Source organism: Sorex araneus, chromosome 6, assembly GCF_027595985.1.
Source record: "Sorex araneus isolate mSorAra2 chromosome 6, mSorAra2.pri, whole genome shotgun sequence".
Lineage (NCBI taxonomy): Eukaryota > Metazoa > Chordata > Mammalia > Eulipotyphla > Soricidae > Sorex > Sorex araneus.
The window spans coordinates 115,262,049-115,275,849 of record NC_073307.1 but is presented as its reverse complement, the minus strand read 5'-3'; the positions used below and the strand labels follow the sequence as shown (position 1 = coordinate 115,275,849).

General features: G+C 40.9%; 1 protein-coding gene across 3 annotated transcripts in view; it reads right to left on the bottom strand.

The window, feature by feature from the left end:
* Positions 1–12,048, bottom strand: part of FAR1 (fatty acyl-CoA reductase 1) — a 61,884-nt gene extending 49,836 nt beyond the window's left edge. For 2 of the 3 annotated variants that reach the window (XM_004613583.3, XM_055141506.1), the window contains exon 1: positions 11,918–12,048. The gene's annotated coding sequence lies outside the window, so the exon portion shown is untranslated. Of the gene's footprint in view, positions 1–9,736; positions 9,830–11,917 lie in introns of those variants that run through there. The other variant, XM_055141508.1, reaches the window with a different exon arrangement.
* Between the last annotated feature and the right edge of the window lie 1,753 nt (positions 12,049–13,801).

The following is a 13,801-nucleotide window of genomic DNA, read 5'->3' as shown; positions in this document are numbered from 1 at the left end:
TCCCATCTAGAGGTATCATACTGGGAACCAATGGGCTAGTATCTTTTCTACTAATTCTTCTCCTTTTCGAACCACACTGGGTGGTGCTTGCAAGTTTCTCATGGAGCACATGAGATGCTGGGAATTAAGCCCTAGGTTCCCAAAAGCAAAACATGCATGCCAAACTCTGAACTGTCTTCCAAACTCTTTTGCTACTATATCTTTAAAATAATGAAATATTTAATGTTTTAAATCTCAAAATGAAAGGACAAATCTAAAAGCAAATCATAAACAAAAGGATCAAGATGCAAATTCTAAATGAACAAATTATTTACTGTTGCCAATTGATGATAATAATAGTGGATTCTTTTTTGCCCTTTTCGCAAATTAAGGCTTATAAGGCATTTTTCCAGAAACAAAAGAATAACGCCAGCTACTTGGGTTAACATTTCTTTTTTTCAATAAAAGATGCCAGTGTCCAACCCTGGTATAAGCACCCATTGAAGCCTCATAATGGCCACTCTGTTTGCCTACACAGACACTGATATACCAATATTTAACTCTCTGTATCCTATTTTCCCCAATGTCCAAGGTACTTCTTGGTAGTAAAAAATCTCAATGAATTCACTTGTTTTCAAGACCTACATAACTATTTTTGTATAGTTATGCTCCACAAGTGTAGCACTGTAATAGAGTTTAAATGCCTCCAAAGAACTCATTATCCTGGAAAATACTAGATATTAAGACAAAAACACTCATAATTCCTTTGACTACTTAAAAAAATCAAATAGACATTGTTAGAAGTCACACTCTCATCCATTAGGAAGGAAACATTAATTCTAAAACTTAAAACTTTTATCATTAAACACATTATTTAAATCATTTAATTTTATTACTAAATATATTTAAATTATATTTTTAACAAGAAAATTTTAAATTTTCAGGAAATTTTTCTTTGTTTCTGTTCTGAAGGCCTGTGTCAATGGGGTAACTTCAACTATAAAGCCAACAGAAGAGCAGTGCTCTTATTAACATGGGTTGGTAGCAAATACACTGATCTCACTACTTGCAAAAACATGTATTCAATTCTATTCTGGAGGAAACCAGTTTTTTTTTTTAAAGTTTCATTAGTCATAGGTAATTTTTTTTCTATACATAAACTACTGTGCTAGTTACTACATACCTGAATTAAAATATTTCAAGTTAAGACATGAATTTTTAACCAAATGCTTTCAATCTCAGGAAGGTGAAATATAGTATATAGTATTAATATACAAAAGCAATACTAGTATTTTCATGGATATTACAAAGATAGTGTTTCTCAAACTTTTCCAATATAATAGAGAAAATGGAAATATTTTGTTTTGCTTAAAAATCATGAAATGTGTGCATCTGACTCTATACCTAAATACTAATATAAAAATATTTAAAATTATGCAATAAAACAATGTCAACAAAAAATTTTATACTGAACAAATGAAGACCAAAGATTTAGCCAAAAAGGACTTTAAAAAGTTACTATTCATGCAGTCTAATTTAAAATTACCAAAGTCTATTAATGAAGATTAATTAACTTAACATTTCACTACTGTAGAAGCAGATGCAGTTCTACAATTAAAAGAGTGTAGACTTCTTAAAGTCTACACTTAGCAAATAACTAAAAGCTCTTAACAACAGAAATATGAGCTCCTGCTGTAGTCTGTATTTCCTCTGTTTCTCCTGGGTCACTTTCTTATACAGCCTTCTGAATCTGTTCTCAGCAGTGAACCCTGAAAACAGACTACCGTTCTCTAAGGTATTTTTCAAAGTGATAAATAAGGCTGGGAAACTGTATCCTCAATCAGGAGATTAACAGAGTATATTAACATATCAAAGCCTACAAAATGTCCTGTGGTAAAGAAACCCACTGAACCTAATTCAAGTCCAGCTCTACACAATTTAAACCAGAGAAGCAATAATCTTGAAAAGCTCAGTGATCACCTTATCAGTCCTGTAAGGTAATAATTCTCAGAAAATGGGCAAACCTCCCATAGACTACAAATGTTTAGAAAGCATGACCTTCCTTCAATCCGCATGACTACTTATAAATAAACTACTAAGCCAGTTATTAAAGAATTGCAAAGATAAGGGCTGAAAAGACAGCTCAAAGGGCTACTGCCCATATAGGAGGAACAGGTTTGATCCCCAACACTACTTAGTCCCCTGAGCACTACTGGGAGTTATTCTTGAACACTGATAGGTATGGTGCAAATACTAAAACAAAGCAAAAAAAGAGCATGTTATTCACATGGACCCAAAATTCCAATTTATATATAATAAATAGTAACTGCAACTATCAATGCTGCAAAGTTTCTACCATGAACATGCTCAAAAACTAGAATACTGTAAATTTTCCAGAGGGACACTTGCTGTGAATTGTGTTGTCTTACCTAGTCATGGTTTTCAATTATTACTACTATTCTTCTCTCTCTCTTTTTTTTTTTTGCTTTTTGGTCACACCCAGTGACGCACTGGGGTTACTCCTGACTCATGCACTCAGGAATTACTGAGTGCATGAGTCCCCCTGGCAGTGCTCGGGGGACCATATGGGATGCTGGGATTCGAACCTGGGTGGGCCACATGCAAGGCAAACGCCCTCCCCACTGTGCTATCACTCCAACCCCACTACTATTCTTCCATTTAAAATTACCATTAGTTGGGGACCAGAGAGTTGAAGCTTAAAATTTAAGGGGTTAAAGCCCAACCTATGTGTGAGGTAAACTCAATACCAGACAACCTATGGTACCCCAAACATAGTCCTGGTTCAATCTCCAGCACCTATGGTCCTCCAAGCATTGCTGGGTATTACACCACCACAGGGGTGACCCTGATAATCTGTGACACCACAGACTAAGAACATCAGATTGAAGCATCTCCCCAGTCTGAATGGGCCTCCCCATCCCACCCCAATCCAGGCCTCCTTAGCACTGCTTGATTTTTTTGGCCTCCCCAAAAAAAATCACCATTAGTGGAACTTTATTATTTTAGCATTTTACTTAACCAGTAGAATTCTTTGTATAATTGTACTGCTAGGGTCTGAGGCCTATAGCTATCCAAGAATTTTAAGACAAGTATTTTCTGTCCTATAATTCAAGTTGGAACTATCCATAATCAAAATCTGTCTCCCCCAAATACTAATATCGTCACAGTTCTTATTCTACTAGAAAGTGGAAATTGAACTAAAGAATGATCCAGTTAAAAGCAAGATTTAAAACAGATCTGAGTGTCACTCTTCTAAGGACTTATACCAAAATTTGGAATCACTAATGTAGGGGCAGGTCTTCTTGGCCCCATACCAGAAATGTTGGTTAAGATCTCAGAATCAAAGCCTTTTATTGAATAACTTCTCTGCATGTGGGTATCACTGATTCTTCGGGTCTCTGGTTTCGAATGTAGCACTCCCATTAATGTGTAAGCAAACTAAACGCTGAAACGCTATTTTAAAAAGCCTCAAAATAAATTTACTAATTTCTTTTTGAAACAATGCCGATACTCTAAACAAAGCTTGCAACTAAGTGTTGTCTGATAGGAATCAGCTCAGAAAGTTAGTTATGATGTCCAATGATTATTTTGGATTCTTAGTATCTTTCCAAAGTGAAACTAACTTAAATTAGTCTCAAGTTTACCCCAATAATCCAGGTAAAGGCTGATTGTGCTAACAATGGGGTGAGAGTGAATACAGTAAAGAAACACAGAATACAAATTCAAGAAATTTTTTATTAATTCATTGATTGAGAAACAAAGTCATATAGCAAAAAAAAAAAAAAAAAAAAAAATCAGTCAAGATACTTCCTTCTCCAGAAACTGAGATCCAAATCAGGATACAGCAGTACAGCATTTGCTCTACACCTGTCAAATCTTAGTACCAACACAAGAACAAAAAGCCTGAGACCCAGAATTAAAAAAGAGCCCAAACAAATAAGAGCAACGGACATTTAAAAATCAAGCCAAGCAATGATTATCTAAACTGTCTATAATGCCTCTAACCACTTAATCTTCAGCCAATTAATTCCTCTAATCATTAGCAGATTAAACAAAGGGGAAGTCAATCCATTGACGGCTAAATCCTCTTCTACTTCTCAAATCAATATACCTATTATGATTAATCTGAATAAGCTATTTCCAAGTGGCATACTGCAGAGAATTAGGGCTGGAGCCATACATACACGTAAGGTGCTTGCCTTGCACCCAGCCAACCTGGGTTCAATCCCTAGCATCCTATATGGTCCTAAACATCAACAGGAGTGATTCCTAAATGTGGAGCCAGGAATAACCCCTGAGCATTAACACTGTGCCCCCCTCCAGAAAAAAAAGACACTTCAGAGAATTATTAACTCCAACAGGTCACAAAGGTTATCACTCTAAAGCAATTCTCCCAGTATTAACCTATTCAGTCTGTACTCTGCTCTGCACAGTCAAATGTCATTATTAGCAACTAAATCATTTATTCTGCCACTTTGATAACTATATCTTAAATGCAATCAACAATATTTCAACTCCACCTATTTCCTAGAAATTTATTTAGGACTATGTTTCAAACTAGATGAATGATTGAAAAAGAAAAATCACAATTTCAGGGATTCCACTATGAATCAAACCTTTGTTAGCCTAATACACATCTCTAAGTCACTGCAGCATCTTTTGAAGTTATTTTAAGACAAATGTGAATCTCAAAGTACTTTATCAGCTCCTTCCTTCACATATTTTAGTGATGTATGGATAAGACAAGATAAAAGAGGCTTCTTTATTTCTGGAGAAAAATGTTATTTATTCCCTTTAGGGTCAGAGGAGACAGAACTAGGAATACTCAAGGCTGTTCCAGGGATCACATGGTGCCAGGGATGGAATCTGGGGCCTCTGCATGCAAAGCATGACTCGTTTTTAAGGGGTGACTTTTTATTTTGGGGGATATGCCAACAGTACTCAGGGCTTACTCTGTACTCTGCACTCAGGTTTCATTCCCAGAAGTACTTGGGAGACTAAGAGTCTAACCTAACCAGGGTCAGCTGTATGTAAGGCAAGCTCCTTAACCCCTGTACTATCTCTCCAGCCCCTATTCTCAAGTCCTATCTACTTTCTGCCCATTCAGAGCATAGAACAGTCATTATGTAAAGTACTATATTCTAAAATCTTTTGTAAAATCATTCCTACATATTTGTTAAACTGGCTGACACCACCAATGCCCCCAACACCACCAAGAATCCAACAGTTAAGGCTATTTTTTTCAAATTAAGCATTTAAAGCATTGAGTTTTATAATTTTATCATTTAATGAAACACCTGTTTATAAAAGATGAGCAGCAAACACAGATAAAAATTTGAATTGAATCTTAGCAATATGCTTTCTGCCTATACATTTAATGGATTATCATACTAGACTCTACAGACCCCCAAGGATATGTGATGAGTCATAGAATTGTAGGGTACTTGCCTTGCAAGCAACCAACCCAGGTTCAATCCCTGATACCTCAAATGGTACCCAAAGTCCACCAGGCATGATTCCTGAGTGCAGAGCCAGGAGTAAGCCCTGAGCACTGCTAGGTGAGCCCAAAAGCAAAATGAACAAAAACAACAAAAAACACCCTCCCACATACCAAAATGAATAAAATCCCATGACTTATTCTTGAAAGCTGATATCTCTCTCACACACAAAACAAAACAGACACATTAAAACACATATTTAGAAGATTTTATAGTGGACTATGTTAAATAATTTTCCATACACAGTAATAAAATTCACAAAGTGTGGGTCCTAAATCTAATACAGCAGTTGGCTTATTTTTCAGTACTGATGCAAGATCTGTATGTCAATAATATCTGGTAGCAGTTTAAAGATATATTCAGATAAAACTCCGGGCACTGGAGTGACCACAAGGGTTAAAAACTTGCCAAGTACACAACCTTACTTGGTTTTATGCCCAGCAACACAGAGCGTTCCCAAAGCACTAACTAGAATGAGTGATCCCCAAGAACAGGGCCAGGAGAAAGCCCCAAGCATCACTGGATAAGCAGCCTCAACAACAAAGCCTCTGTATAAAGCTAAATGTAATTTTTCTACCTGTGTTTTCTACACATGATCACTGCCTAAAATGCTACTTTCATTCAGAAGTGTCATTTCCTGCATAGAATCTCTCTTGCCAATTTTAATAGATCATCTGAGACTGTTACACTGTATACATATATCCAGTCTCAATTTTGCTGTCCCTTCACTACAGTAAATTGCCACTCTAAAAGTGTGATATTAAATATATTAACTTTTTTTTTTTGAGGGGTCCCACTGCTTTCAGTGCTTGGGGACCCTGTGGTGTCAGGGATAAAATCCTGAGGCTCCTGCATGCTATATACTGGCTCCAGCTTTTTGTATCACCTTCCTGGTACCTGTATCACCAACTTTACCGATTATCAACTTCTCAGTTTTGTTTCATTTCTAATTCTGCTACCTCTTTTATATTTTGAAGCAAAAACCTAGACTTTTTTTAGTTATTACCATGACTAAACATAAAGATACTAGTATTAGCCAAGTATGAATTTGTTCATAAAATGTTCTGATATGCTATATGGGTGTTTCAAAAAGCTGGAGCCAATACATAGCATGCAGGAGCCCAGGATTCAATCCCTGATGCCACAGGGTCCCTAAGCACTGAAAGCAGTGGGACCCCTCAAAAAAAGTTAATATATTTAATATCACAATTTTATAGTGGCAATTTTCCATAATACCGTGCTTTAAAAACTCTGCTTCTCCCAGCAAAAAATGCACACCAACCCTTTGAGCTACTTCCTTGGTAAGGCATCCACATCTTGAAAGAGAAAGGAAATGTAGTTAGTTAGTGGTAAACAAAGCTAAAAGTTTCCTTCATCCTCCATTTTACAATTGAGGAAACTAAAGCTCATAAAGGGAAGTGAGTTGCCTCAAGTTATACAACACATTACTAACAAAACAAAAATTAAAACCCAGATCTACTGATATCACAGTATATTGTAAATTTTCTACATTAAATTATTTTCTTCTCATAACATTCACTAAGTAGAAAAATGACTATTATTAATGTATATTTTAATTGTATGCTATACTAAAAAAAATAACAGGCTAAGCAAAGAAAGGCAAGGAAAAAAATGCACATAGGAAACTGTTATAATAGTTTCACATAAAGATTACTTTTCCTCAATTCTGAGATATAACCAGCTTTAAGATGTAGCATCTATTTCATTAATATTTAAAAATATAAATATAAAATACATCTTGGTCACAAAAAATATTATAATAGGGGTTAAAAAGATAGCACAGCAGATAGGGCACTTGCCTTGCATGCAGAAAGCCCAAATTCAATCCCTGGAAACCCATATTGACCCCCAACACCCCCCAGAAGTGATCTCTAAGCATAGAGGCAGGGATAAGTCTTGAGCACAGCCAGGTATGCCCCCCCCAAAAAAAACTAAACAAAAACTATGAAAACATGTCCTCTACTAAAGCAGAGCTTTCAAACTTATTTGGCCAACTGCCCTCTTTACAGAAAAAAGAAAGAAAAAATATTCAATGCCCTCGAAACCTACCTTCTTTAATTGAACAAATACAATGTATCCCCCATTGCATAAGTCCCCGAAATGATTCCGGTTACCCACCTTTCACCCCCTGCAGTGTTATCACCACTTTGGGAATCACTACTCAAAATATAACATAGTGCACCCCTATCTAAGACATACAAAAATCACTATCATTGAAGAACTATCTTTTCAAGTGTCATATTGTATAAATACAGAGAACAAAGGTCCCATCATCTAATGAAATAATTATCTACCTAAGGCTATGTATATGGCATTTTCTAAAACTTGTATATAATACATCTCTTGTCATTTATCTCATAAGCATGAGTTTTTGCATTCGCTAAAGCATGGTTTGAAGCTCAGCTTGCAGCTACCTCTACCAATTCTGGAAAACGACTAATTTCTGAGGCTCATTCTCTTCATCTGTTAAACTGAATATCGACCTCAGAAAATTATTAGAATTAAATGGGATCATTTGTTTAAAGAACACAATAGAACACATCCCATGATCCTATGGATCAAACAAAATTAAACTAAAATCTAGGTCCTTTCTTGACTTAAAAGATTCTTCCCTCCATGTTAAAGACTGGGATAAATTTGTACTATTGTTAAGCAAATCTTGTTTGCCCCAGAATAGTTATTTGATAAAGCTAATTTTCTTCAAATCTGTCTTTTCTTTTTTCTAATCAGAACCACAAAATAAAAAGCTTAAGTTAAATTAGTTAAATATGAAATCAGCACTTTTGTATTTCCTTATTGTGCCTCTAAAGCCCATTACAGACTCACTGAAGAGAGGAACTACAGAAGCAATGAGTGGGAAGAGGGAAGATTATAATGAAAAAGTTAAAGTCAATCAATTGTATTAGTAATTTTGTCAATCTTTATTTAATAAACTCTAAAAAAACAGCATTTCAGAGGCCCATAATCCTGGGAAATTTAACAAACCTGAACCCTAAGATTAACAAATGTCATTTTTCAGTATGTGATTTCTATACATTTCACCAGTGATAGTAACATTTCACCCAAGATAGTAACATGACTACCAAAGAGGCACCGGAAGATCATCTTTTCTCTCACCTCAAACATAGTTCAAACTAATCCCCCTATATATTTCCTATTAATTTTATTTAAATTGTTTTTTCTATTAAGAATAAGTAATAATATTTCTTTTTAATTGGGAAAAGTGAAAAAAAAATAGTACAAATCAATTTTAAAATACCCATGTCTTACCAGCAAAGCTTAAAGTATTACAAAGAAAGATACAATTACAAAATTAACCAATTTGGTAATTGTACCAAAATTATTTGTAAAGAACACTTGTGATTAAACACAACTACCACCCTATATTTCAATATCATTATTCTGGGGTTGTTGAAATTAAATTTACATGATTCTTTTCTTACTTAGCATAAAAGCTTCCTCTCAATTTTGGGTCTTGTATTTCAGCTACATATTTGACTGCTCACCACTTCCTCTTTCTACCCTAGACGAGCAGTATATTCCTCAGTGTCTACAAAAGTCTGACCAATCTTCCTTTCTTTATTCACTGGCTCTTGTCTGTTAATCCTGATAATCTCTGAAAATTGGCTCAGGTTGGGCCTCTGGATCTTATCAAATATGAATCTGCAACATTTAGCAGAAAGAGCATAAAGCTCATTTAATATTTACTGATTCAACCTATTTTTACCTACAACTTACCAGCTATGTGAACCCTGAACAAATAAAATCTCTGTAATTATCAGTTCTCTCTCCTGTATAATAGGGACATCAAAGGATTGTAAAGCTTGGAAAGCTCAAGACAGTATCTGGCACAAAGTTGCATACAGTAAATTCTGCTCTATCAAAAGTCAAAACTATTTCTGATATATAAACACAAAATCTATCTCTCCTACCAACTTTCCTTCACTGTATTCTCATAACTATGTTTGTACTCTTTCCTCTAGCTGTCTCTAATTCATCAACTATTCAAATTCTTCTCTCCTAGTCACAATATAAAACCATCATTTAACAACTAAGCTACAAATAAACTTGATTTCTATAGCTTCAAATCTTCCTCCAGATCTTTAATCCTTCTTGCAAAAAGTTGTCCAAAGCATGTCCAAATCCTAGAATGCAATCATCATAACTTTCAATAATCCATATCCCACTCCTTGTTCAAAAGACAGCTCAAAACTCACCTTCTCTAGGTAACCTTTCCTGATTAACTTCATACAACTTGGATTATTCCTCTGCTCTGAATCACTTCAGCACCTTGGCACTTGATATTCTGCTATACTAAGAGTAAAATGTGATCAGTGAAATGCATTACCAAGAAATTACTTGCACAGAATTATTTCTACATCCTCAAAAATGGTTTGTTAACTATCACGCTTTGTTGACTTCATAACAAACATCCTAGACAACAAAAAGCCTTCTTTGGTTCCTGTTTTCTACGCCTTGTCCAGAAGTGCTTAACTCTTCCCTTTCCTCATATCCTCAAACAGAAATTAAGAATTCAGAGTGACAATGTGATAGTGGGTCTCTTTCTTTCCTACTCCATTTCTCAACCTCAACCTCTATAGAAACTCTATAAATAAAACTTCCAAAAGCTTCAGAGCCAGGAAGATGGTTCAAAGAATTAGAGTTCACACTTGGAATGCAAAAGCCACCCACCTCCCCATCCCTGGCAATGCATGATTCTCCAGTGGCACCTCCAAGAGTGACCCCCGAGCATATAGCCTAGGTATGTCCCAAAAGCTTTAAACAGAAACGTAGTATCAGTTATACAAGCATGCCCCATTTCCCCCCCTCCTCCCCATAAGAGAAACTCTCAATCTATTTAGCTACAAAACTCCATCCAAGATCAAAAAAAATTTCCAAGCATAGCGGACAAACTCTTTATCAAAATAGGTGAAACTAAGGATGGCAAGAGTACAACTATGAATTAGTGCTCACTTCTGCTACTTGCATCTTGCATCATCTTTATTCTACATTACACATACTGAACTACACAGCCCAGAAACTCCCCTGTAGGGCAGATTTTCTAAAGTACCTTCCGACGTTGGTTTAAACACCAATGTGTGTGTGTGTGTGTGTGTGTGTGTGTGTGTGTTGAGTAGGGCAGATTTTCTAAAGTACCTTCCGACGTTGGTTTAAACACCAATGTGTGTGTGTGTGTGTGTGTGTTTAGTAGGGCAGATTTTCTAAAGTATCTTCCGACGGTGGTTTAAACACCAATGTGTGTGTGTGTGTGTGTGTGTGTGTGTGTGTGTGTGTGTGTGGTTAGAAACTCCAGGATGGAACCCACGGCCTCACACATGCAAGGCAAGCAAACACTGGACCACCAAACTACATCCCTGGCCCTTCCTTTTTATTGAAACGCTCAATAATTAAGCGGTTGTTAACTGCCACCCCATCAGAAGCCAACTTCTGGGGCAAAACAAGTGGCTGTCAAGTGGGGTACAGAGAGAGGGGGCGAGGCTGTGGGTTCGGCCCCGAGCGAGCAGGAAACCTGCCTGTGAACTTGGCTGGCGGAGACATTCGACTCTCCGGGCTCTACCAGAACAGAGTGGCTCTTGCTTAATTACTCATAAAAGATCCACACCCTTCTGCGACCGCACATAAAAGAACCTAAACCCGTTCGCTCCCTGCCCGCTTCTGCTCCCTGGCCGCCCGTCTCGCCCGCGGAGCCCGCCAGCCTTCCATCCACACCTCACCCCGAACCTCCACTCAGTCATCTTCCGGTTTCCGTAGGTGCCTCTTCTGCCTCCCCCCGCCCCAGATCCGTGTGTCCCCAGTCGCCCCCCACCGCGGAACGTTCCCAACTCGAGCCTGCCGTCCTGCCCTTCCCTCGCGGCCCCTTTCCTGCCACCCTTTCCCGATCGCCACCTCCATCCGCGAGGCCCATCGGAACATTCCGCCGGCTCCGCACCGGCGCCCCAACCCCCTTTCTCCTCAGCATCACCCTCGGCCCAAACATCACTTTCTTCCTCCCCAGACCCCCCAAATCGTGGCAGCCGGGGGCTGGTGGGGGCTGCCAACCTCAAGCGCACCCGAGCCCGGTCCGCGGCGAACTACCCCGCCCCACCTTCGCCACCACTCCCGCGGCCTCCGCACCCCGGGCGGCGCCCCCGGGCTCCGCGGCTACACACCAGGCCCCACCCTACCGGGCGCGCTCGCGGGCCCTCGGGACAACTGCGTCCCGCTCCGGCCGCTCCGAGACGCCCCCGAGCTGAAGCGCACCACCCGGCTCCCGGAGGCCGAGGGTGGGGGCGGGGGCGGGGCAGCGAGGGTCGCCCCCGCCTCGGCCCCGCCGGCCAACCCCACTTCCCTCAGTCGCGGCCCACGTCGCTCCCAGTCACACAGCCGCCGCCTCTCACCTAGACGAAGACGCTCCGGCCCCGCTGGCTCCCTCACTGTCCCGCGATGGCTCCGCCGCCGCCGCCGCCGTCGCGCTCTCTTCACTAGCTCTCCCACCGCCCCCGACCGGCTGCTGAAGAGCGGAGGGACAGGGGCACGCCCATTGGCTGCCGCCCACACTCACGTCAGCCGGCCCCGGCCCGTACCTAGGGAGATGACTGGCTGGCGTGGCGCCTCTTTTCTATCTCTTGTTCTGATTGGCTGCCTCGCTCTCCCTTGCCCGAGGACCGCTCTCGCCCTCCTCCCGGCTTCGGCCTCCCACCGCACCGCCGCTTCTCGATTCGGGCGGGAGCGGGGCCGGGTGAGACGCCAACGGCCAATGGGAGGGCCGAGAGAGGATCGCGGGGGTGGGCTCTGCGGCTGGCCGGCCCGCGGGGGAAAGTTTAACCAAATGACTCGCGGCCCCCCTCCCCTCCCGCTCCCCCTCCTGCGCTCAGGAGCGCCCCCATTGGCCGCTACGACCGCTCGCGTTCCGACGGGTCCGCGCCCAGCGCCACGCCCGGCTTGCCAGTCGCGCGGCTGGGGCGTCCTCTGGAAAGGTGAGGAAGATGGGACGTCTGAGACCCGCGCGGCCCTCCGCGGGGCAGCCATTGTGGCATGTTTCCGACTTGGCCTGCTCGGGCCCGGCTTCGACGCTGCTTCGGGCCGGCGAGAACGGAGCCGTTGCTCTGTGAACCCCAGAACCTCCCCGAGATAACGCTTTAGGGACGGAACCGTGCTGCCGTCTTGTCCCGCCCCCAAGGAACTGTCGGCTAAATAATCCCACTCCCTCCAAAATAACTCCGTACAAAACTTAACCCGTGGTGAAAGAGTAATGATTACCGCTGTGGGGATTGAAGCCCCGCGAAGGAACCCTGATGAGAACTGGGGGGAGGGGGGAAGTGGGAGGGGGGGACTTGGGTGGTAGCTCCAGGGGCTTGTGTATCGAAATGTAGATAGAGTCGTCAAAGCGCACCAGCAAGCCAGGTGCACTTTTTAATGTACTTTGTGTAGAAGATCTCCCATTTCTAAATAATGCAAGGATTGTGGGAATTCCTCTGTAATGATACGAGTCTAGATCTAAGTTCTCAGGCTTCAGTTTTATTATGATATGGCCAAAGACTATGAATTGTAGAAAATTGATGGGAGTGGGGGAGAATTGAGGAGAAGTGAGAGAATGAAACATCCTGGCACGATGGCTTGTATACATGAATAGGTCTGATGCTTTAAGGATGAGTCAGGAAGATGGGCATTGTGGTTGTTCTTTGGGAACTTGAAGCTCCTTTCAGGGCCTGGCGTTGTTTTGTGCCAGTCACCTCTCAGGGCCTAGCACCAGAGCACCGCTGATGTTGCACCCAAGTGGAAACTACGGAAGTGTACCTAGGTTCCTACACGTGGCCATCTCAATTCTGAACCCAGGCGACCTGCCTTTGAATATAATGGTTTCCGTCCCAGAGGAACTCATAGTCCAAGATCAAGTACAGTCATTTCCCAAGGAGGACACAACAAAAAGGTCACGCAGCTGCTTACCCCGAGGGTTGACACATTTCACTAGGTTAAGCAAAATGAGTGTTCCTGAAACTCAGTCTAGTAACACAATTCTAAGATAGCCAGCATCAAATGAAAAACTTCTAAATAAATCAATAAAATTCTTGTCAAATTCTTTGCCAAATTCAAGCCCGTGAAAGGGCTCCAAACAGTAAAACAAAAATTACAGTATTCATAATCATTAAGTTCAGTCATTAAATTGTTCACTGGGCAGAGAGCTAGCTCAGCAGACTGAACACATGCTTGGCACACAGGAGCCCTGGGCTTAAGTCCTTTACACCAGGTGATTCCCAACCCACCACAATCCAGCACTGCCA